The 21582-nt window shown below is 36.9% G+C and overlaps 1 long non-coding RNA gene across 1 annotated transcript in view; it reads right to left on the bottom strand.

Moving 5' to 3' along the window:
• LOC144248470 (uncharacterized) overlaps positions 1 to 20865 on the bottom strand; it is a 52652-nt gene extending 31787 nt beyond the window's left edge. The window contains exon 1 of the long non-coding RNA XR_013341757.1: positions 20854 to 20865. This is a non-coding gene — a long non-coding RNA (uncharacterized LOC144248470). The remainder of the gene's footprint in view (positions 1 to 20853) is intronic.
• Between the last annotated feature and the right edge of the window lie 717 nt (positions 20866 to 21582).

Below are 21582 nucleotides of genomic sequence, written 5' to 3'. Positions count from 1 at the left end.
TTATTCTGCTACATGTTGAACAAAATTAAGGGTGTGTCCCTAAAAGAAAAGAGTTCTTTAGATTTTTGGAAAGAAAGAAAAATATAATCCAATCAGCCTGTCCACTGGCATTTCAAGCACCTTTCTCTCCATCAGCAGAGAGGGAGATAAATTGGGAACATGGGTGGAGATCCCAGAGTGGCTACAGGTAGGACACCTTTTTCCTTTGTAGTTCCTTTGCTAAGGTAAGGAATGAGGAATAACTGTCCTGAAAATTTCTGCTTCAGTGATACTGAGTGGAGTTTTCCAGCCTGTGTATTCTCTTGGTCAGGGAATGAATACTTGGTAATTTTTGTATTTAGGAATAAATCAGCATGATGTGACTTTTGGAAACAACCCAGAGAGAACAAAAGAATCCAGTTACTTCAAAGTTCAGAAGCTTTGATTCATAATGGTTACCCTTGGTGATATATCATATCATGCATATTTAAGGTTGCCTGGTCAAATCAGCAAATTTGCATGGTTTTGTAGGCAAAAGCTGGAATATCATTATTAATATCACTTAAATGATTTTAGATGCTCAGCTGTAGTGATAAGAGGTGAAAACTTCTCAAGTGATTTATTCTTTTCACCTCTTGTTCCAAGACTACACTCTGCAGGAAATCATCCACCACTGCCCAGAAATAAAGCAATAGTTTTATCTTCATAGATTCAAGTGAAAGCACAGTGAGAGCAATACTGGATCATATTCCAGGAAGGCTCATGCTTTGATAAGATCTAGCTTCCAGAATGATTAAAAAAATATTGCATTGGTATTACAATGCATCATCTTTCTTTCTTTTTATCCCTTTTCCTTGGCTACTTCTCCAATTTTTATATCTTAGTTTTCTTGTCTCCTGGATTATATACAGATAGAACTAAGACAGAAGACTGAATTTCTGCCTGTGATATATTAACAGATGAAGTGGTGCATTTTAGTGCATTTAATGTGTTGGAATGCCTGGGGTTCACCCTTTTGCAGGTGACAGAACGGAGATTATACATTATGTTTTGATGATTTACTTGAAAAGCAGCTTGGCTTTGTATTTGGGTGAATGTCAACCTTTCTATGTCACCTTGATAGTTCTTTATGCTTGTGTGGTATGCAACCAGAGGAACAAAAAAATGGAGAGATTTGACCTATATCTCTGAAAAGTGACTGAACCTACAACCTTATGACTCTGTCCTAGAGGATTTCTTCCACTAACTAGCTTCAATCCAATTAAAAACAAAAACAAAAAAAAAAAAAGAAGACTCTACAATTTGTTTGAATTAAGCTCATTGTCTGATTAGAAGCTCTGACTAAGCAGTTGTAGGAATACAGTGTGTATTTAAGTGAGAAAGCTCTCTCTGGTTGATTAATCAAGGGAAAGTTTCATGGTTCAACTACTCTGCACTGGTTTTGCTGTGATTTGCAAAGAGAGGAAATCACAGAAGAGTTGTTTTTTTTCAGAAGGGTTGTTTTTTTTTTTTTTCATCTAAAGAACATGCCCACTACATTGTACTGCAATTGTATTTAATTTTTATTTGCCCACCATTCATCACCTTTTACTCTCAGGTCACACCATGACAAGAGTTGTAATTCCAACAGCACATTTCCTGTTAAGTTTGCTGTGATGCGTTGATGAGGACTATCTTTCTTTTGGAGGAGTGCAACTGTATGGGATCTTCTCTATGTTATCTATCAGCACTTTGGTTTCATTTTAAGGTGTGAAGGGTATTAAAGTTTTCAGAGTAAATTTTGATAGAGGCTTCTAGTCTCCATTTTTCATTCCCTTTTTGTAATTTCATGACGCTCCAAATTTTTCTCCAGTGCTTTAATATAACTGTGTGATAGCCTCAACCATTTCTCTTGATATTCCCCAAACTACAAGGAAGGCTTCCCTACATTTGTTTCACTTCCACACATTTTATTTTTCTTCTCTTTGAATGCTATTATTTATTGCCAGCCATAACATTTAAAATGTGTAATCCCTTTAAAACTACTGTATTTTACACAACCTCTCTGGTGATCTGAGTGGTCTGGTACTCACCAGTTTTTTCAGGTTTAGGTTGCAGGGTTTGTTGGAAGAGCAGGAAGTCTGTGTGTGTCTGAGGTGGAAAAGGCAAGACAGCAGGCCAGGTGAGTTGTTTTAGAGGAGCATATTCTTGATTTATTCCTTGTGCCTAGGTATGACAACCCTGGCAAAAGTCAATGATCACATCCAGCTTTTTTCCTCAGGATCTCATCCCAGCCAGTGCTCAGGGTAGAACTGTTCTTCGGGTTAATCAGGGTGAGAAGGACATTTTGCATCCTGGGACCTGTGCTGAGATCTTACTGGGGAATTTTGTAATGAGGCAAGAGATTGCAGTGAAGGGAAGGACGATCTGACAATGAAAGCAGCTGGATCTTTTTGAGAAACTGGAGTTTATTCCTATCTATGACATGGAATGCTATTTTGTGCTATAAAATAATTCTGACCTGACTTTTCTCACTTGTAAACAAGGTTCTTTATTTCCCTGGTGTCTTATTTGCAAAAGTGTTGTCATATTTTAGAAACTGTATTCTCCAATTAAGTATTCCCACTAAAACCATGAGCCACTCACCCCTCCTGGGCTGAGATGAGGACAGGTTGCTGAAAACAGCAGTGAGATAAGAAAATGAACATGAACAACAAGCAACTTTAGTAACAAAAGTGTACAAAATGGTGCACAGGCCAAAATGTTCACCATGGAGCCCATGACCCAGCTGCAGCCTCTCCAACAGCAAGAGAATTTCCTTTGGAAAGACTCCCTTCCCCACACCCCTGGCAGTGATGTGAGCTGGTATAGAATGACCTCCAGGTCCTGCCTGGCCTGGGACAAGTGTTTATAAATCAGAATTAAAACTGTAGTCAATAAATCCATAAACATAAAAAGTGCTGTCTAACATTAGGAATGCTGAAAAATCCGTTTCTAACCACCTCTCAGACTTCACATGCAAAATCACTTGATGCTTTTGACCTTAAACTCCCTGTGATGCAGAAACCCTCTTTAAAATTTATATAATAATGAATACATCCCCATCATTTTAGAGGGGTGAAAGGTTGGGAAATAAATTGGTATTTGGGAAGCTGTCATATAGTAGAAATATGTGAATTAAGTTTCTGTTTTTAGAACAGTGTTTTAAGAGTGTTCCTCTAATAATATCTGGAACTGCACATAAAAAATCAAGAGGAATAACAAATGGAGAAGCTTTTCATAAATTAATTCCATCCAAGCTGTGCATTGCACGAGGAGTTAGGGGATTCATCAGCTTTTCATGCTTGTGATATTATGTATAAAGAGTACCATAAGCAGGAGGACTAAATTTCAATGGCTCACATGTGGTTGTCAAATAATTTGCAGTGTAAGCCAATAATACTTTTAACATTGTTCTATGGGTATGTATATATGCATTCATGCCTATGTATATATATTGACAGATGCCGTTACAAATCATATTCATTGATCAGTTAATAAATTTTTTGGACTCTAAAACACTGTTACATGTTTCAGAGACATCTTGATATTTTCAAGCTTTTGCTGCATTTGGATCTTTCTTCCTATTTATTTTTGGCTTTAATCACATAGTTGATAGTAGAGTTTCATCTGTAATGTAATTTACATCAATTGTGCAAAATTGTTGTCAAATGACCTTGCTAATATGGCAAATCACATATAAGAGAGGGTATTTAAATGAGATCTAAATGTTTAAATAGCTTAAAATCTTAGGATTAATAACATTCAAAATGTTGACTGTGCTACTTGAGCCTTATAACCTTTCTCAAATGGATCCCTAGTTCATTATCTCCAAACCCAGCCTTTTAAAACATTATTCTGTGTCTAGAGATTGATATTTAACTTTTTTCTATTAATCATATTTAGTTTTAAGATTTGGAAAGGTAGTCCTCTAAGGTTCAGTTGACATTTAGACAATTATGTTGAGACTTAGCATTGATATATTTTGGTTGCTTAACCCTTCTTGTCAGCAGTTTTGTATTTTATGCAGACCTTGCTGGTGTGACACTGGCATTTATAGAAGAGTGAATTAATTTTAATAAAACAATTCCTGTCCATGTAGTTATAGCTGTTATGACTATTATCCAAAAACAAAGCAGTATGAAGCTATAATCAATCTATAGGAAACAGTTTCATATTAAGATATATTATTATCCCTGGTGAAAGCTGATGCTGATACTTTTTAAACTGTTGGCCTTTTTTTACAGGCCTTTTATTTTAACCATTATATGTGCTTCCCAATAAAAAAAAAAAAAAGGAGAAAAAATCCAACACCACCAAAAGAAAACCATAAAAACCAACCCAATCCTAAGTCAAAACCTTATTTTTCAGTGGTTAAAACTTGACAGGTTTATGAAAACTGTATAGGTTACTCCATGATTCTGTCTGTTGAAGGCTACAGGGGAAAAAAATCTTCATGCTATGGATTAAGGAAACTAAGGGTGTTTAATCTATAGCAAGGTCTCTGTCTTTCTGTTGTTTATTACTTCTTCCAGAATTGAAGAGCTCTTATTCTAGCTGCATCCTGACTGTTTCTCAAAGGAATACCTTTTAGGGATTGTGGGAAGATGTCAAATATGACCAGCAATATGGTATCTGGATTTTGGTATCCCTAATCAAGCTGGTATTTGATTGTAAGGCTGGAGTGTTGAGTCTGTCAATGTGTCACTGCCATTTAGACAGCAATCCATGTCCCTTCTCTATTTCTAGGCAGTAGAAGAAATATTTAATGGATGTGTCATGCACTACAACTAAACTGGCATAAAATAAAGTAGAAATAGTAAAATGAAAGTTGTCAATAACATGGTGATAGTGAATTACTTGCTTGGTGTAAACACAAATTTCAATTCATCAATTCTACTTTTTTTTTTTTTTAAGAGGTCAGAAATTAACTGAAAAATGCTTGTTTACATTTAAAGCTATTCTAAGATTACTTAACATTTTAATGCCTCTGAAGTTTTGAAAATAATAATCAGTAGATAACATACAGAACATGTTAATTATCTTCCTAAAGTTATTTACTTTTCCAAACATAGTCCTCTGAATTTTTGAATTATGGCATCTGAAGGTCATTTATGAACAATTCATATGACAATTCAGAGCTAGTAAATAGCCCAGTGTACTATAAATTACCACCTGCTCCCTTTTTGTAAGAAAGCATCTTTCAATATCCATCTCACACTACTGTTTATCCCATTTCAGACTGATGTCTACTTTGGGCAGGAAAACCTTAAAAAGAGGGTTTGAGAATTAGTATCTAATTTGTGTTCTGCTCTCAGAAGTTTTTTCCTCAATGCTCTTGATGTCTAATCTGCTTTTTTCATAAACATTTCTGTAAGTACCATCCCCAGGTACCATCTTCGTCTAGGGCAGAGGGCAGAACAATCTATTTCAGTCATAGTATCCTGATTTTGGTGGGATAGAGTTAATTTTCTCCAGGGTAGCTGGTGAGTGCTGAGTTTTGGATTTAATATTAGACCAATGTTGGAAACACAGGGATCTTTTGGTGCTGAACAGTATTTACCTTCAGTCAAGGACTGTTCAGTGTTTCATGCTCCTCCTGTGAGAAGGGGCACAAGAACCTGGGAGGGAGCATGGCCAGGACAGCTGACCTGAACTGGCCAAAGGAAAATTCCATAAAATATCATGCCCAGTATGCAAACTGGATGGAGTTGGCTGGAAGGTGTGATTGCCCAGGGATGTAGCATCAGTCATTGGGTGGTGAAGAGGTTGAGCATCACTTCTCTCTTGAGTGTTATCTCTGATTCCCTTTATTTTTATTCCCTATTATTTTTATACCTTATTTTGTTTCAATTTTGAAACAGTTCTTATCTCAATGCAAAAGGTTTGCTTTTTTCCTTCAGTTCTCCTCCCGGCTGGTGGGGTGAGGGGGCTGTTTGAACAAGTGGCCATGTGGGGCTTAGCTAATGGCTAGGGTTAAACCATGACAGAAAGGAAGGACCAGATGAAATCCTGTCCTCCTCCTAGAGGACTTGTGTGAGAGCACAGGTTGATATAAAGCTCAGTGGGCCCAGAGGGAAACCCTACAATGCATCCAACAGAGTGAAATGTGTGCATGAATGTTGGAACTCAAAATGTCCCTCAAACATTTTTGGAGGTTCTGGGTCCAGGTCAGAAGCATTTGAGACCCTGGCAGGCAGCTGGAAACAGCTGTGATTTTGGATTTGAACCATGGAATGATTTACTAACCTTGCAGGAAGAACAAGAAGTCACAAAAGTTTAGATATTATAGTAGAAGTAGTTACAAAGTAAAGGGAAGGATTTTTAAGTCCTGTAGAGGGGGGTTTTAGTTTTGTACATGGAGATCAGAAGTTTTAAGATGGAGGGATGTGGGCCTGTCCTGTCCTCCTTCTTTCTTCTTCCTTACCTCCATGTTCTTGGTGATGTTGGCACTCACAGATTGGTTTAGAGTAGAAAGGCGCCATTTAATATAGGCAATAGGTATTGGGGAAAAACTGTAAACATTTAACACATAATGTACCATATAAAAGAGAGCAGCAGCCCTGGGCAGGGAGAGAAGAAGCAGTCGGGAGTCAGAGAGGATGTCAGGGTGTGTGTGTGCCTCTGCCTGAGCTGCTGAACAAACCACAGCAGCCCCAGAAGAAAATCTTTTAGATAACTTGCAATAAACTACCTTGAGACTGAACAACAAGAGGCTGCTGAGCCTTTCTTTGGAAGCACGGGTTGGAGGAGAGACTTTTCCATCACACGGAGCCACCCCTGACCTAGGGTGGGCTCTGGCATATAAAGAGTGGGGGGTTTGCTGCAGCTGCTACTGCCGGTGGGAAGCCTGAGCTGGGCTGAGTAGGACATGCTCATCTCAGTGATAACGTTGTCTTTCACTCAGCCTAGAACCTTCCACTCCTGACAGAAGAACACTATTTATACTGCCAGTTCTTTTCCCTGCTGGTGCCCAGCACAGCAGCCAGACTTAGCTGTGCCTGTCCTCTCCTCCTTCACCTCTTCTCCAGGTGGGCAGGGAGAGGATAAAGTGAAAGGGTGGGTGGGTGTGTGAAGGGAGGCTGCTCCACGGATGGGACTGCTGCCCCCATGGAGAGAACACGTGTGTGTGTTCAGGCTGCAGCCTCCTACAAGGACAGGAGGGGGGATGCTGAAATCTTTATTCAGTTCCTACAGGCACTGCTCCCAGGCTGTCTTTTTTAGGGGAAATATTTAGAATAGCTGATGCTTCTGTGACTTAAAGTCTGATGTGAGTTGGGATTCAGAGTTGTGAGAGTACGCCAGGTTGTGTTCAGGGGCACCAGAGAAGAACCTGGCCTTTTGTTTATGTTGCTCACACAATTCAGTAGTTAGTATGTACTGTGCTATATATATTGTGTTGATATATACTTTTGAAAATAGTAAATTCCTGAATTTATGCAACAGCTAGTCAAACAATAAAGGATGTAGAGAGCTGAAATATAGAATAGGTGCCAGGATTACTCATCCTCCTCCCACTCTCTGTTGGTAATACTTTCCCTTAAAAGTAGAAGGCAATGGTAAATTTTAATGACTTTTTCCTTCCAAGTTTCTATTTTTAGATTTATAGGTAGAAGAGGCTAGCAAATATTTTTAAGTTTTATTGCTCACAGAAAGTTCCAAATGAACAGTCCTTGAGAATAAAACCTCCAGCTCTGGCAGGACACAGGAAAGGCAGAGTGTGTATAAGCTTTAGGCCTCTGTGACGTGCTTCGGCGCTGGAAGTGTTCCCGTTGTGTGACCTTTCAGCTGAGACTGCCCATCACAGTATCAATTAATGTTAACAGTTTTATGGTGTGGGTTCTTGCACTTTGAGAACTATGCTAAGACCATTTATTAACCTTATCTGATGTTCAGAATAGTCAAATGAACTGGTTTTTGTTGCTTTTAGTGCTCACTAATCCACTCAATCACTCAGTCCTTCAGCATCAAAAATGACCTTTATTTCTACAGACTGAGAACTAATTCTTGTGCTGTATTAATGCATTTTTATTCACCATATTCAAATAATATGTACAAGATTGATAGATGGTCATGTTTGTGAGATTCTACATTTCTAAATTTCCAGATTGTTTGATTCTCCCTTTCTGTACCACTCTGAACTGCATGACGCATGTACTTTGTTTGTACATGGTGAAATGCAAAGAAGGTTGGCTGCAGCTACTCAAACAATTCCATCTGAGCTTGTTTTAAGTCAGTGATTACTATTTTAATGGAAATTTGGTGAGGAAAAAAAAAAATCTTCTGCTTTCACCTGAGCTGAGTGAATATTTTGTGAGAAAAGGTTTCTATCAAAATCTGATTTTATTTTTTTTAAGTTTTACTTTGATTTCTTTGTATGAATTTTCAGATGACCTTTACTGAGAATGGTTTTTGCTTTTACTTTCATTTCCTTCAACCTTTTGTGCTATGCAAACCAAATTTATAGGTAGTGACCCACCTGCCCAGTCAGCATTAGAAATTCCTCATGGGACATGCTGTACAATCATGTAGGGAAAACCTATTACTGCTAGCAAGGACTGGTACTCAAAGATAAAACAAGTCTACAAGTGTGACAAACTATGAGAGGGAAAGCATGGAAAGCCATGGTGAAAACGTAGTGTTACAAGCTCAGATTAATAGCTTTGAATAATTTAAATGTATTGGGTTTGTTCATGTGTCTGACCTTGTTGTGATTAATGCTCAGGTCTAGAGCTACAAATAACATTCCCCTGTGCTCCACAGGAGGCTTCTTCATCTTCAGTTTTGGAGGGCATGTGCTAACCACTGCATAATTTCTAAGGGGGTGCTGCTTGATCTAGTGACTTGGCCACACTTGTGGCATTGAGGTCTATCTGCTATGCAGGGAGCACAGGAAAGGAGGCAGGGGCCAGATGTCACCTGCTAAAGACCTTGTCTCACTGTGGATGGCAGCTCTGGAATGCAGAGCTGAGAACACTCTTTGCATCACTAAAGGGTAACAGGAGAGCAGTGTGATCTTCCTATAGCTCATATTGCATCCTGACTTTTGGGAGGATGCTGAGCAGGTCACAGTGTTAACAGCTTTCCTTTCTTTTTCTTTTTTTTTTTTTTTTTTTTTTTTTTTCCTTGTTTTTTTTTTTTTTCTTTTTTTCTCAAGTGGTTTATTTCAAAATCATAAAGGAAACAGTGAAAGTTACCAATTATGCATGTTGTTTAACAAGTATCTGAATCAGTTTCTAAGTCCTTGGCCTTGGAGATGATGTATACCTTTGTAAGTACATAATTTGAATAACAGGTATGAATTGCTTCTAGATTTGCTAGAAATAGAAATAATTTCCTCAGGTTCTGAGTTCCATATAATTTGTAATAATTAACCTTATAACCATAACATGTTAAGTAAGAGTACATTCATAACTGAGAAACTTTTCTTCACGGTGTCCAAGTTCTTTACACAATCTAGGCTAAACTTGTGACATGCTCAGATAAAAGGATGAAAAAAACTACCAGCCCCAAACAAAAACAACCCTCTTATCCTGATCAACAGCTCACAAGAACAGATGTCTTTCCTGTTACATTTTTCATGCTGTTTTGCCATAGCCAGAAACAGTGTCTCTGCCTTCTTTAGAGGTTTATATTTCTCCTGAGTCTGAGTTACTCAATCAGAAAGGTGAATATCCATTTTCTAAATCCTGTGAGCCAAAAACATGCTGTGCACCTTTATGCTTTGTGCTCTAGCCATAAGAATTTCCCAAAGGCAAGTCAAATGGTGGGAAAAATTAGAGAAGAGAATGGACAGCAGTTTTCTTCCCTAAGCTACAGCCTGTTGGATGTCTCACAGCCAGAAGCTTGGCACTACTGCAATGTATTGCTAACAGCTGGATTTTAGATTGTTATTTTGGAAATTATCTTCATAATTAATTTTCCATCCTAAACACATTTGGTTTAATCATTATGGGGCAGGTTCATTATTCAATAATCCAGATTGCTAGACCAAGAAGATGAGGCAACTATGCAAAGCTTTAGGCAGTAATATGGTATTTTTAAATAGTGTAAATCTTTGGAAATACTGTTCATGGTAGACAAAACTATTAAAGTCTTAAGCACAACTCTTCCTATAAACAGTTAAAAATTAAAAAAAGAATCTACATCCAAAAATCCAGCAGTCCTATGTGATTAATTTTATAGCACTTTTTAAAATTAGGTCTTCTAGCTAACCAAGCATTTTAGTGTAAGAGCTGAGTCTTTAAAAAAATAATATAATTTATATGACTTCACTTTCTGATTTTCAAACTCTATGTCAAAGTGCAACTAACTGTGCTTGTCCTTTGGTAACTGCTCCTATTTTGCTGGTACCATGATACATATAAATTTTTTTAATACCTGAGATGGCTTCTCCATTCTCTGAATATTTTTGGTCAAGTAATTATTCTATTTACTTTAGGAATGAGGGAAGGAGTAGAGAAAAGAGGATCAAGTTGCCAACTCTTTAGCTACTTTTGCTGCCACTCATATATTTTATATATATTTTAGGTAATTTAATACTTTGTTGATTGTTTGGTTGGTTGTTGGTTTTTTGTTTAATACTGCTGACATATACTGAGTGTTTTACTGTTCTATGCCAGCATGGTCCTTTCTTAAAATGATGGCAGGTTGATAAGAGATTTTGATAATTCTGCCTACTCCTAAATATCTATATCCCCTTCTTTTAGAATTGCACATATTTTATTTGGATTCAATGCTTTTAGGAAAGTTTCAAATTAGAAATAAATGATAAAAATGCTCTCTGTATAATTACCCAACCTTATTATAATTGCAAAACACAAAATAAGTGCAAGTTATTTAAAACCCTTGCTAGTTATAGACTATAAAATGTGGAGTTAGTCTGAAATTAAATGGAAAACTATGTTAGCTCTAGTAAAATGTTGTTCTGTGTGTTTTATGTGATACGCATTTCTATTGGGAAAACAGACTGCCCTTTACTCCTCTAGTGCTTATAGGACATGTGATTCCACACTATGGTGGATTATCTCTCCCTCTGCTTTGCTTGTTCTCATAGAAAAAGTATCATACAGCATTGGCATTAGAACAAAATTCATTATTACAAAAAAGAAAAATACTGAAGTTCTACATGCCTGAACTCTGTTGAAATTGGTGAAAATACCAAGGTATAAATTTAGCTTGGGTGATATGTAGAAGAAACATTAATTATGAGGAAACCAAGAGAAAAATGTCTTGATCACTGTTATTTTTTTCAAACGTGTTTAACAAATTAACATAGACTGGCTTTTGCAACCATTATTGCAAAGTACCAGATTTATGTCTATTATGGATGAGTCAACAATAGAAATAAATTGCTAATGGATTATGCTTCAGTTCTGTTTGTCATAATCTTTTAACCTTACTCAAAAATACTTGCACTCAGAATGGCTGTTCTTCATTTTAACATGATTTAATCAAAAAAGTAAATTGTAGTGAAAGGCTGAGAACGAGATAGTCATATTTGGGTGATCACACATAGCTCATTTGCATTTTCTAGTTATGCTACTTCAGTGCTACTCTTAGAATTTTTTTCTGTGTGATTATGGGAATATAAAAAAACCCCAATCATTTCTTCTTTGAACATTTTCATTGCTGTTAACAGTAATTAATCCTTTAGTGTCTTTAGATGTCACTAAACATCTGTATTTGGCAAGTCTTCTGTTTAAGTAGAACCACTCTATAAAATATATAATTCATCCACCATTTCAGCTACTGTTGACTTCCTAATCAAGTCACTCAAAATAATTATTTTCATTTGTCTCTTTCTCTAAAGTTCTGCTGTTTGACTTCTTGGTCAAAACTAGGTTTTAGCCTTGAAAATAGAAAAGGCTACACTGCTTTATATAGTTTTTTCTTGAATCCCTCCCTAGGAACACTCAAGGCAGATAAAGGTAGATGTTCATATTTCTTAATATCAGACCAGACGTGTTTCATCCAGTTTTGTTGATTAACATTTTCCCCAAAACAGTCCTTATGGAAAATGATGATTTAGCAAAAGTAAAAAAATTCAAAGAAATATACACATTTTGGAAGAGTTTTTGTCATATATTTTTAACAAAATTAAGGGCAAAACACTCAATTTTAACTTTTTCAGAATGGATTTTTTTTTTCATGAAAGAACACTTGTTTGTAATTACTTTCATTCTACAACAGTTTTAAAATGCTCTACAAATATCTGTGAAGTCTGTATCACAAAAAAAATGTGCTGTTGGTTTTATGAGAAGTATAACATCAGAATTAAGCACTGAACTAATCTTATTCTTACTTTTTAAATAAGATGGTTTTATTTTTCTTCTGAGTGGGTAGTAAACATCCCAAAGTCGAACATTTGTCAAACTGATAATTGGATTCCAAGACAGCATGGTAAAATTTACTTTTATGAAGATAGCTGACTTAGAGCAATTCCAAATTGGAGGATTCTGCCTGCAAAATTGATGGTATCTGTCAAGGGCAAGCATTTTGCCATTTGTGGAAAGCAGTTGTCCAGGTCACTTCATAGTTCAAGAGGGCAAAGCAAAAATGCAAGCCAGTGGGAGTAAAAGGATATTGAGGATCAGGAAAAATACTGTCCCAAGCATATTGAGTAATTTTCTAACAAGAATCTCCCCACACGTAAACATTTCAGTGAGGGACATGGCTTGTTTTATGTAGAGCTTAGCACTTGTTTGCTAAATGCCACTTGATTGCTAAATGCTGTGGACAAATTAGTAGCATGCTTGAGAGAAGAAAATAATTAGGATTCCCATTGCTGTGTTCATGGAGGTCTTAAAGTGAAGCATGCAAGTCCTTATAATCATAGCACACTTTTCTGCACTCATTTCTGCTTTGGCATTTTCTTGTATCCCAGTGTTCTACGCAATCATCTACACTTTCAGCTCATTCTTTTCAGGGATACAGCTTCCTCTTTTACATCTCTGATTTCCATATAAGTTAAGAGAACTTAGCATCTGTCAGGATGAAGACATGATAGTTTTCCTGCTTTTTATGCAGACAACAAATGCTGACATCCAGTGGGGTAATTCTGTGTTGTTCTTTCACTGAATGCTGGGATGGAGCCCTGTGGGATCCCCTTAATTTGGAGGTGAGATACTGACTAAGAGAAATTACATCTTCTGGAAGATTTTGGTTGCTAAGTTATTTTAAGCATAAAAGTTCCTTCTCCTTTTCCAGTAGGAAAAGTACATAATGGTTAATTAGGCCCTCAGGGATCAATTTTCAAAACAGTGTGCAGGAAGTGTGAGCACAAATCTTATTTGTTAATGGGCTTTGTGAACATACCTCCTGTGATTTTTCAAAATTTAGAATGACAAAACAGCAACCTCATTGGAGAAGCAGGTTTAAATATATAGCATATGATGTCTTTTTCTTGGGGGCATTAGGCAGATGACATACATTAAGGCCACAGAGTGTTTTTGTGGTCATTATGCTTTATTTCCTCAAACCTTCACACAGAACAAAATACTCAATCTCTGCAGGTCCATTGATGAAATCAATCCCAAAGTTCTTAGCTACCTCCTCTTTACTTAAAGGAGGAAAAGCAACAGAGGACTAATTTTGGTGAGGAAAAACAATATTAAAAAATAAAATAAACCTTATTAAACACTTAGTTGTAAAGATTATGCAGGAATGAAATAACAAGACAGCTTATGGAAAGACTCCATAGTAATATTGCATCTAATTCTCTATTTAAACTGTTGGGAAAAGGTTCCTTTCTCTTGCACAGGAAAATGTAATAAATGCATATTATTTTTTTAATAACATCAAACAGAAGGGGATAAATGTGATTCATGAAGTATGTGAATATTATGGTATGATAATGGAATTGATTATTATCATTTACAGTAATACTGAATGTTATGACTACAAGAAAGAATTTAGAGGTAGGTGGATGTGTTTGGAGACAGGGTGAAGTTGACTCAGGGGACACACAGCTGTAAACTGAACACATTTGTTCAGTTTGGGTAATTTGTTCGGGTGTGCTCAGGCAGTTTTCTGCTGTGGTACCTCATTTCTGGCCTGGTCCGTAGGCAGATCACCTCAGGTTTATTAGCACCTTCACATTTTATAAGGTTTTAAAAGTTAAGTGAGGATCTGGATCCATGTGACTGGATACTGACAACACACCTGTGCATCGAGATTAGACACATCAAAACCTGTAAGTGTTGCATATCCAGCCTATATCTTTATTAACTGAACACTATATACATATATCTGTCCTAACAAGTGTAGAAATCAAAAAGGTAAAAAGACTCAAAGTAAAAAATTACATTTAAAATACTTAAGATTGCATTGTGTCCAAAAGACAGTACATACACTAAAGTTCTTACAATTTAAATAGGGAATAGAAAGGGTGTGACATCCTCTTCTAGTTTTCTAAACAAAAATCAAACAGCAAATGTAAATGGAACTTGGACTTCAGTAGGTCAATCAATTTGCCATTGATTTCAGTGGAGTCAGGATTCTGCCCTAAATTTTTTTTTTTTTCATGAATGCAAAAGAAAATTGTAACAGAACACACAAGTTAAGCTTACCAAACACCAAGCTGGTGTCTTATCAGCATAAGTTCTTCATTCAGTTTTAGGCAGTTTTTCTGATTATAAGACAATCTAATGAAATCAGTTCCTTCTGTGTTTTTCCAACTCCAAATGTATAATTGTGAAATTCACAAATAATGAACAAGCACAAAATTCCAACCCACACTTGTTAATAAAAGTTTTTGATTTCAAATACTTGAAGCTTCTCTACATGGCAACAGTTTCTGTCCTGAGCAGAAAAGCATTTATCGTCTTAAATATTTCATTGCTGAAGTGGCATATTATCTAAAAAACATTAGATTTCCCAGAGAAAATAAAATATATTTTGAAATATGCGTGCACCAATCACAGATTGGTGATTTTATGTCTTAATTTTACTGGACAGTAGCCTAAAGTGGCAAGTTCTATTCCACTAGACATTGTTTTGACCTAAGTGTAATTTTTTCTTTCAGTGCACATTTCATGGAATAGTACAATAGTGTGAGAATATTTATGTTGTGGTACATGATTTAAAAGCTCAGAATGTGTATTTGTTACAGTTCCCCTTTTTTACTACTGAATATCTAAATTCTGCCTTTCAGAACAAAATTTTTAATGTTTTGTTATATATGTTTGCATTTGGCATAACAGACTACAAAAGTGAAAGGCTCATTAGAATGCAAACTAGAAATTATGTGGTTAAGTGTTTAAGTTTAAATCATTTGCTTTCAAAGACAAATCTGTACTTCACAGATCTCCTGTATTTCCAACAAAGGCTAGCTAGGATGTTAGTTATGATACTGACACACTCAAATCATCCTGTAAATCAGTACTCCAGTTTGAGGGAGATTCTAATATAAGGAATGATTACTGAAACTTTGAAATCATCTGGCATCTGATAAATACATTTAATTTTTAGCTATATGTTTTTATACTTCAACAAAATTAATATATAATTTTTAAATTAATCTTTTTTTAGGTCTTTTCTGCTTTGACATCTTGACTGCCAGGACTGAAAAACAATCACCCCTCTTAGGTACTGCATGCACAGACTATAATTGTTGATCTATGTATAATTATGGAAACAGTCTACATGGAATAATTATTCAATAATATGTCTTCCATGTGGATATTCCTATTCCAGGATGGGAGTATTTTTTCCCTACCAGATTTGTAAGCATATTAAGTCTAGCTAGTCTCCTTCATAAAAATTCTTATGGAGTCATTGTTGCAGCAAAGATACTGCAATTTATGAGTTTTTCATATCTTTTTTGGCAAGAGTTGCACCACAGATAAACTCTGAGAGTCCTTCCCCCTCCTACCTGGGTTTCTCTTAGACAGAGGTGCCACCAAAGTTTCTGTTTTTTTCACACAAATCATTATAGCCTGCAAATATATACTTACATTTAATAGAAACAAAAATATTTCAAGGTCTGGAGCACTTTGTCAGTAGATTATATGGTTTTAGTTTCCATCACTGCAAAATTGAGGTGATTGTTTTTTCTGCATGTCACCCATATTCTATGCATATTTTTTGCTCTCTCTCTTACCAACTGTTTACAGGGCCTAAAAATATCACCCCTTCATGTTCCTGGTGACTTGCAATAATCCTTTTCTGTAGTCTATAGATTTTTAAAATTTCATTTAGCCAAGAGCTGGATGGATAAAATATCTCAACTTTCCAAAATATCCCAGCTCGTTCCCTTATGAGTTCTTAAGACATTTTAAGCATCCTGTCATAGATCCACAGAATCGTTGAGGTTAGAAAAGGCCTCTTAAGATCCTGCAGTACAACCATTAAGCCAGCAGTGCCAAGTCCACCACTAAACCATGACCCTAAGCACCACATCTACATGTATTTCGAATACCTCTAGGGTTGGTGATTCAATCATTTACTTAGGCACCTGTTCCACTGCTTGACCACATTTGGCATGGAGAATTGTTTCCTAATATTGAATCTGAGCCTTCCCTGGCACAACTTGAGGCCTTTTCCTCTCATCCTATCACTTGCTCCCTGGGAGAAAAGGCTGACCTCCAGCTTGTTACAACCAGAGTTATTGAGAAGGATAAGGTCTCTCCCGAGTCTCATTTTTTCCAAACTCCAGCTTCCTCAGCAATTTGTGCTCCAGACCCTTCCCAGCTCCATTGCCCTCCTCTGGACACGCTCCAGCACCTCAATGTCTGTGTTGAAGTGTTGTACCAGTGCTGAGACAGGGGAACAATCCCTGCCCTGCTCCTGCTGGCCACAAAATTCCTGATCCAGGCCAGGTGCCACTGGCCTTCTTGGCCACCTGGGCACACTCTGGCTCTTGTTCAGCTGCTGCCCACCAGCACCACCAGGCTTTTTTCCACTGAGCATCTTTCCAGCCACTCTGGAGCACTGCATGGGGCTGTTGTCACTCAGGTGCAGGACCTGGCACTTCACTTTGTTGAACCTCATACAGTTGACCTTGACCCATCAATCCAGGCTGCCCACATCCCTCTGAAGAGCCTTCCTACCCTCCAGCAGATGAGCGCTCCCACCCAACTTGGTGTTATCTCCAAAGTGAGATAACATGCTTGCTCCCCTTGTTCAGAGCATTGGTAAAGCTATTGAACATGACTGACCCCTAAACTGAGCCCTGGGGGCATCACTTACATCCAGCAGCCAGCTGGATCTAAGTTGATTTTCCACAACTCTGCCCTGGCCATCCAGACAGTGTTTTAGACAAGGAGCAGTGCACTTATCCAAGTCATAAAAAGCCAGTTTCTTCAGAGAATGTTGTAGGAAATGGTGTCAAAAGCTTTACTGAAGTCCAGAGAGGTGACATCCACAGCTATTCTGCCATCTGCTAAGTGTGTTTTACTACATCTACCTTGTCACCTTGTTGGTCTTACTCTGCATGGGAGACATTGTCTGTATTTTTTGGTCTGTGTCTGACCATCCCACAAAATATCTTTCCAAGATAATGGTTATTTTCTTTTCTAACAATTAAAAACACAATTTGTGTTCTTCTTCATTGAGTCAGTACTACTTTACGTCTAAACTTCTGAAAGTTAGCTGCCAATTCTACTACTTTACTGAGACCTTCCACCACTGAGAGTTTTTTGCCCTCCTGCTGTTCCCCTGAGCATATTCTAGTTTTATAACACTTATCTCTGACAGTTTATCTGCTTTTTATCTTGCCTAAGGTGCCCAAATCTCCTCTACTACCTTTCCCAAAACTTTTTTTCTACCTCACCCTGTATGCCAGAAAGGCCCTTCAGCAAAACTCTTTTCCTACCACCTTGCCATCTGCCAGAGCTGAGCTGGGTTTTGTACTGTGCTTGTTAAGAACTAACTGATTAGTATTAATGCAGTATAACCAGGTTTTTAAAGACATTTGCTAGCCTTGAAGAATTTCTTACTGCGTATTCTAAAGATATCATAATTTCCTAAAGTGACAATTGAGCTTCCTGTACCTCTTTGAAGCACCCTTTACAGTGATTCTTCAAGTTCCTACTTTGTCTTAAAAACATAAGTGCCTTAGGAAATGCTGATAAGTGCACTCAGGTATTTGCCTAAAGGCACCAGTGTATAAATGCTGTGACCCTGTGTGACAAGAACAGCTCCAGGGAGTGGCTTCCTGGGCTGTTGCTATCACTGGAACCTCACAATCTGTCAAGGGAATAACTGCAATAAAACTAACATTAGGACATAACAAATGCTAGTTGGGGCCATGAATTTTGACAGGGTGAACAGTTGAAAGTCAGATTCGAATTTATCCTCCTAAATAAGGTTTGCTTATTATAAGCACATTGTAAGTTTGCCCTAATATTTATGCATTGCTGAAGTTTGGGACAAATGGAACCCAGAAGCATTAATTTGTAATGTATTGTAGTGAATACAACACCTTGGTGCTGAAGTGTATTGATTATTTTGCCTTTCTAGGAAAATATCTTTGATCAATTAATTACCTTGCTTAGATATTACTCCATAAATTACAATTACATTTAAATGAAACCTGGTGCTTACCATAGATGAAAACTGATTTTTTTTTTCTTATGACTTTAGATATCCAATTTCTAGGAATAATACTAGTGAATTTCTCCCATTAGAGGCTTCTACAATATTTAAAACCAACAATAAATTCAAGAAAATATGAATAAAAAGAAGTGAAAATTAGATTAAAAACTTTCCTATGTCAATCTCTCAGGTTTATCAGACAACAGATTGTGGATTCTGAATCTCAGTCTTCTTTCTCCAATTACATTTACCAGAAATAAAATTATTACTTAGCTGATAAACTGGAGAGTGTACTTGGAAATAAATCTTAGGTTTTATATCTTTGGAAGTAGGGGCAGTTTTGGGACTTGAATGTAGAAGTTTCTGGATCTTTCAGAATTTTTTAAACTATTCTTATGCAACCAGTGTATTTTTCTTTCAGTATATCTGCTAGTAGTTATATTTGACACTGAAACACTGTGTGATTCTTAAAGAGCCACTTACTTTTAGAGATCAGTATATATAAAGAAAGAGTGGAGTAGAGATTACATTCTGATCTTTCAGGGAAATAAACTCCTAAAAATATTATCCTCTAAATTTATTTTAAAGCAGCCTCAAGGAAGAAAATGTATATTGCATTTGTCATATCACAAGATGTCTAAGGCATAGTTTGCACCCAAGCTGTGCAAAATGTGAAGTGGATCACCTTAGTCACTGCTCTTCTAAAGTTTAAGCTCTCTCTCTTAAGATAATATCAGGATATTTTAAATTACAAAACATAAACAATGCACAGACTTTTTAAGCAATTCTCTGTTTAAAATCCTGTAAATATGTCATTAAGTACATGGTAAGATATCTTTTACTGGCTGTTTTTAATGCAGTGGTTAAAACCTTACCATCCTGAAGAATTATTTTAAATAAGTAGTGAGTGCAACTGAAATTTGGGCCATTAGGGTTTATTGATTCAGCTCTTTCATATGTCAGCTTCTGTTAACATATCCCAAGGCACAGAGTTCTGGTATCATCAACATCAGAGGAAAGATTTGAAGAAAGTTGTCTTCACAAAATATGCTGTCTCATTCTCCACTTATTTGATTTTGAGCAGGAGTGTCTGCTCCTCAGATTATTTTTGCCTCCTGGAGGCTGCCTTGAGGGAAATACAGCAAAAGAACAAAGGTGTTTTTCAGAGGAAGAAGTTCCATCTTCATTTGTGTACTCTTTAAGTAAAGGTGAAAGTGCTATGGAGCTGCATGACTTGGGCCAAATGTGCACAGATCAAAACTTAGGTCGTTCTGGCTCATGTCTAAAGCAAGTCATGGTATAAAAAGATTAGTCCATTTTCTAAAAGTTCATCTCTAAGAGGGCAAATTTTTCTTGATGCAGTACACCAGCTGCCATATTGGTTGCCAGAGGGGTGGGAAGTTTAATAGACATTTAAAATTTTAGATTGCACTGGCTCCACATAGAAGTTTGAGCTGTAAAATAGTGAAATGACAAAAATGGCATAAAGTCCTGATGTCTCCACCTGGAAGGATGCAGATAATTGAGTTGGACTGAGTTGCTGGAAGCTTATCATTTCAGTGCACTTTACAGCAAAATTAATATGCAGCCAGAAATCCTTGCATCCTAACAAAACTGTGCACTTTTATAATACAATGAATCTCAGCATTTCCAAGGAAGCTTTCAAGCAGGATGTAACTTTTATGTAAGAAAGACATTCTGTGGGCTGGAACGCCATACAACACTTTCCAGGTACACGCAAACACACACACACACACACACACACACACACACATATATATATATATATATATATATATATATATATATACACATACATTTGTTCAGAGATAAGAAGTGTGCAAATTATTATAAATTTTAAGCTGGTGTAAAATATTTCAGGAAGTCTGTGACTGAATAAAAGCTCTCGGTGTGGGAGCAGGAGTATGCCAATTGTGCTGAGGAGGTTCTCACCCCACAGTCAGATCCTGAAACAACACAGCATTACAGGTCCAAATGGATGCTTCACAATGTGGTTCACAACTGGCCACTGATCCCAAAAGATAAAGAGAGGCAGGCAACATAAAGTTACGGAGGTATGGAGTTGCTTAACCCGATAGGCAAGAATTAATTTATAAAATAGGAAAGACAAAAAGTGTCTTGGATTTAGTTTTAGAAAATTCATTTAAAACAAACATTCTGACTACTTTGGAATAAAATAAGCATGAGACCAGACTCAGATCTTGATACCAACTACCTTTTGTAGAAACTACTCCTTTGATTAATATGAGTACTTGAATTTTTTTTTTTTGCTTTCTTGTAGGATAAAGCAAAACATACTTACAAGAGTGTTGTAGCTGTTTCTGTGGTTTCTAGGATGATTAATCTGTGGCTAAAGACTTAGAGAACACAGAGAAGTCTCTCTTTTCTCACATTTGGAAGAGCAAGGCATTGTCAAACGCCTTCAGACTGCGTAGGGGATAAAAGGCGCTGGTGGTTTGAAGCGATGTCATGCCCAGCAAACACCCACAGGATGGTGTATGAGAGATATCCTACACAGAGCTCTGGAACCTTGGGAAGATTTTAGAAGCTCCTGCAGCTCTGTATGTGACAAAATCAAAACCTGGGAACCTGTCTCAAGGTGTACCTACACTGCAGTGACTGAATACAGTGAGGAGTCACCTTTAAACCCTGTTCACCCTTAGAGGAAACAGTTTAGGACAGAGCAGCAAAAGGAAATTTTGCATTAAGCACTTTATCATGAATTTTAAGGCAGAGACACATCCTTGCTACAGCAATATTTTTAATAATTATATCAAATTATATAATCTAATTCAGATGTCTTTCATTGCACCAGGCATAACCAAGTGATACGCGTTTCTTAAAAAATAAACCCTTACCAGAAATAAGGACATTCCCATCAGCACCTAAGGAAGGGTTTGAAAGAAAGATTGACTTCCAGACACATGATGAAAAGCTCCATTGATTTTAGTGGAGTTCCTCTAAAACCTTCTATCTCAAACCACATTAGAATCCAGCCCTTTTTTCAGCTATACATTCAACAGAAAA

This window comes from Lonchura striata, chromosome 2 (genome assembly GCF_046129695.1).
Source record: "Lonchura striata isolate bLonStr1 chromosome 2, bLonStr1.mat, whole genome shotgun sequence".
In the NCBI taxonomy this organism is placed as follows: domain Eukaryota; kingdom Metazoa; phylum Chordata; class Aves; order Passeriformes; family Estrildidae; genus Lonchura; species Lonchura striata.
The sequence above is the reverse complement of the archived record's forward strand: the minus strand, read 5'-3'. Positions and strand labels throughout refer to the sequence as shown.